A 4,804-nucleotide genomic window follows, 5' to 3' on the forward strand; every position below is an offset into this window, starting at 1 on the left:
CAGTCCTCTTCCCCTGCCACTGCAAGCTGTTAGTCTAACCCAGATGCAACACTGGGTCATTGTCCTTCTATTTCATTAAGTTCCTGACAGCACAGTCCTTCTGCCTGTCAGGTTGTGATGGGTTTAATTCTGACAGACAGCTTCAATAGAACAGAACAATTGCAGATGCCCGCATCTCAGAATGAAATACAACAGCTTACAGGTACTTTAGGGTCCTGGAGGAAATGTGTACCTGGATTTTCTACCATTGCTCACCCACTGAACTCACTTTTATGAAAGGGAAAACTGTGGGAATGGAAGCCAGAACATGAAGAGGCAGTCAAAACTCTAATACAGGAATTAGAGGCAGATCAGTCACGGGGGCCAGCACACCCCCGCAACCCTAGTATAGCAGAATGGGGTTTTGCAGAACATGGTCCTTATTGCAATCTGTTCCAGACCAGGCCAAGCTGGCCAGAAAAGGCCTTTAATGTTTAACTTGACTGCATTTAAAGAGACAGAACAGAGCAATTCTGAGTGGGAAAAGGGACTTTTGTCTTTAGCCCGGGCAGTTACATAAGTTGAGACACTAAGTGGTAACCCATCTGGAAAAACTGCCCCTAGACTGGTACTGCTCTCCCTTTCCAGGAAGTATACCGGGAATGAGACTAGCACACCTCCCCTGGAGATCGGGTTAACCATCAAAAGATTGCTTAGCCTTCTCGCAGGAGTGATCATCACCAGCATGAACCAAATTCTGTTCATAGATCAACAAGCTCGACCCAATTGGTGGACACCCTCACTTCTTTTCTTTATCATAGCTAATCAATATGGTAACTATAGTACATTCTGTACCATACGTGTTTCTCAGTTGTGGGTGCAATCTAATGTAACAGTAATTGTAGGGGAAGGTGCACAGGGCACCTTACCCATGGAAATTTGAAAAGTAATCTGGGATAATGTGCTTCAATTTGAAAAAGATTTCCAGTCTTGATGACATCCAGTTAATTTCACTTCTGACACCACCGACAATAAAACCACAGCTTTTGTTTTGACAATATGCAATGCTCCTCAATGCTTTCATACATTTTCTCCTGTCCAGGATACAACGACCATTTCTGATGTCATTTTCTCAGAAGACTGCCTAGGAAAAAGCCATTTCCATGATTCTCCAGGTTTCTCCTCCGATTATTCTCTGTTCCTTCAGACACCACTCACCTATGGTGCTGTTTTGAGCTTCGGGGAGTAAAAGCTTACACGTCTTTCAACAGTCGAGTTGTCTCCTCTGCCAACTCTTGAGCTGTATTTATCTCTGCCTTTTTGTATCTAGTTACTCAAAACAATCCTCCTAAGATCACCGCTTGTAGAAAGGCCACCTCATTAAAGACAGCTTGTACTTAGCATATGGTGGAGGGCTGCGTTTTGTTGCTTATGAACTTGATCGTGCTTGGCTTGGCTTTGCTTGCCGATAGGAAAAATTTTTCTGTGCCCGTGTGCAGCCAGTTCTGTAAGGAAAGCAGGGAAGATGGTGCACAGGAGCTGTGGCACCCAGCTGCAGAGTTCAGTGGAGAAGTCTGATGTGAAGAGAAGTGATGCAAGTGCCAGGGGGCCAATGAGAGCAATGGTGGGGTTGGAGGGGGTGAGGATGTCCATGCAGTGTCAGACCTCAAGGAAATGGTTCTCCTGCCAATCCAGACCTCCTGAGGAAACACTCTGGACTATGATCACTTAAAAAATGGTGCTATAACCTCTTCTCTAAAGGGAAAAGAAAAAAGTATTCCCGTTAAAATAAAAAATATTTTGCCTAGGTGCAATTTGAAGTCTTCCTCCTTAACTACGCTATGAAACAGCTCCAAATATTTGTGCAAGTCTCAAAGACTTGGAGAAAATTACAAGAAGATAAATAGGTTGTCAGGGCATTTGGGGCTCATTACATGAACCTCAGCTACTGAGAGAAGAGCAGCTCAAGAAGTCCAAGTCAGAAGAAAAAGCCAAAGTTTCTTGAAGCATTAATGGGCCCCACTGAGGGCAATCACTTACAAAGCCTTCCTAGGGACTCGTTAGAGTAAATAATAGGAAGCCATGCTATAGGTAGGCAAGGGCCCTGAGCAGGTGGGTGTAAAGCTGAGAAAAGCCTTGGCTTTGTTTGAGGAAGCAGAAAGGCCAATCTCCCAGGCCCTGGCAAGACAGACCCTGAGACCCTCACATTAAAGTTCCATCTCACAGGCCTTGGTAGCAGAGGCAACTGCTATAGCCAAGGGGACAAAGACCTCAGTCCTGTTGCACCTTGCAGCCTTGCCAGAGCCCTTGGCCATCTCTGCTGCAGGCTGCCCTACACTGTCCCATGCCTGCAGATCTTTCCCTTCAGGCTGTTGACATCCATCTTGCTTTCCCACCTAGCTCTCCCCCTAGCACCTCCATACTTTCACTGATGTCTCTCTACCCATCACGGGCTTTTCCTTGAAACATAAAGCCTCGGGCTGATCCAGACTCCCTTTGAGTGACCTCTTCCACCATGAGGATACCCTTTGAGGGAGACGACTTTGTCCTCACCTCTGGTCTGAAACTTCCAAGCTGCTCTTTGTGGAGGTTTCCTTCTCTGTCAAGAAAAGCTCCAGCATCTCTGAAACCACCCTTCAAGCACTTCCAGGCTGCTACTAGAGTGCCCTGATCCTCCAGTTCACCAGGCTAAAGAAGCCCAGGTCCCTCAGACTCTCCACAGAGACCCCCAAACCCCATCCTGGCAGATCTCCTCTATAACTTCTCCAGTTCCTCCCCATTCCTCCAAACCAGGGAACCCCACAGCCAGACACACAAGTCCAGATGTGGTCACAGCAGCGCTGATACATGGGGGATGAGAACTTCCTTCTCTGGGGGGGCATGCTCCAAGTCACACAGCCCTCTATGCAGCTGGCTTTATTCATGGTGAGTAGGGAACACTGGCTCCTATGGCATTCCTCTTTCTGCGCGGGCCCTTCTCCTCAGGGTCACTGCTGGGACAGTCATCGTCCCCTCATGTCTGGGGTTTTTCTCACCCCAGAAAAACCCACTTGCAACTTCTCCTTGCGAAACTAATGTGGTTTCTATTGACAATCCCAGAGTTTCTCAAGGTCCCTCTGGAGTGAAGCTCTCTGTGGGCAGCTCTTCATGTGTGCGTACAGGTGGCCCACCAGATCCCTGGTGCCTCTGACAAGAGAAGAGCATGAAGAATTGCAGGGCACTACAGGTAACAGCAGAAGTTAGTGGTTTAATGGAATTGCTGACCAAGGTAGGAATTGCCCTGGTGACAAGCTCAGAAACACCAAAGGACCCAAACTAGGGCCAGGGAGGAAAAGATGAACTGAGGTGGGCTGTTTGCATGGGAGGGTACCAGGATGGTCCAGGGGAAGAAATTATGAGTGGGAGAAGAGGGAAAAGGAAAGAAAGGGTGAAGCAAAGGAAATAATCGGGGTCTTTCAAGGGTACCTGTCAAACAGCTCTCCACTTGCAAATTCTCCTTGTAAAACTTCCTGAGGATGTGTCCTGTTATTGGCAAGGGTAGATTTAATTTTCTTTCCAGTAGCTGGCATAGTGTTGTGGTTTGGGTTTAGGATGAGAGGAATGTTGATAACTCACTGATGTTTTAGTGGTTTTCTGGTGGTGCTTATACTAGACTTGGGCTTTTCAGCTTCCCATGCTCTGTAACATGCAGAAGAAGCTGGGCAGGAGCTCAGCCAGCACAGCTGTCCCGAACTGTCCAAAAGGGTATTCCATGGCATAGGATGTCATGATCAGTATAGAAACTGGGGGGGAGTTGACCGCTGGGCTTTGGTCTGCAGGAGGTGAGCAGTTGCATTGCTCGATCCCCTGCCTGTCACTGCCTGCATGCCTTGCCTGACAATGGGACAGGAATGAGGGTTTCCAAAGGGGAACACTGACACTGCCTGCAGAGCAATTCCCGCTGCAGGAATCAGTCTGCTCAGTGATTAGAGAGGGACAGTCAGTGATGACTTCAGTCTGCTTCAGACTGTGTTTCCCAGGAGACACCCTGCTGCCTTTCAGGAGCTGTCAGACCTTAGGGCCTGGGGGCATGTCCAAGGAGGGTGATGTGTGTTCAGAGAAAGTGCTGCCTTGGGTTGGTCCTCTGCTGCTGAGCTGGGCTGGGCTCCTGGGATGGAGGGAGCTGATGGCAAGTGGGCAGCGCTGCAGAGAGCCAGCTCTGCCCAGGAGCAGCTCCTCTGCAAAGCGCAGCAGGGCTGAGGGCACTGCCTGCAGGCACCAAGCAGAGATGAGACAGAGAGCAGTTAAGGATAGCCAGGAGTGGGAAAATACGTAGAGCTCACTGGAGGAGAAACCTCAGCCCTGAACAGAGTAAGTCTTTGGCTGCAGGGAACATCCTGGAGGGATCTCCTGGAACTGACACATCCCATGGCTGGCACGGAGGAGAAGGACGTGCTGCAGATCAGGGCTTCCCTGCTGAAACCATCAGATGGACAGGACATGATGGCTGCAGGGTAAGAAGGTGGGTGTGCAAGCAGGGGTGCCCAGGGCTGTCCTTCCCAGCAGTGTCCCTGCAGCCCATGCTGCTGCAGGGAGAAGCTGTGGGATGAAGAAGAAACCATTGACCAGGTAGGTCAAGATCTTACTGCTGTCAGCAGGGTGCCGTGTGGGTCAGGGCTGCTCACAGCTTGCCCTTGTGGAAAAGACACGGAGACCCCAGTTCTCATTAGCACTTGTCTGAGCTGCTCCTTAGCTGCTGCAGATACAGAGATGCCCCTGGGTAGTGTCCTGCTGCCAGGAGAGGTCTGCGGGAAAGAGATGAGGACATAGTGGGTGGGATGGGGTC

The sequence above is a fragment of the Egretta garzetta genome, unplaced genomic scaffold (assembly GCF_000687185.1).
Source record: "Egretta garzetta isolate BGI_Z169 unplaced genomic scaffold, ASM68718v1 scaffold648, whole genome shotgun sequence".
Taxonomy (NCBI): Eukaryota; Metazoa; Chordata; class Aves; order Pelecaniformes; family Ardeidae; genus Egretta; species Egretta garzetta.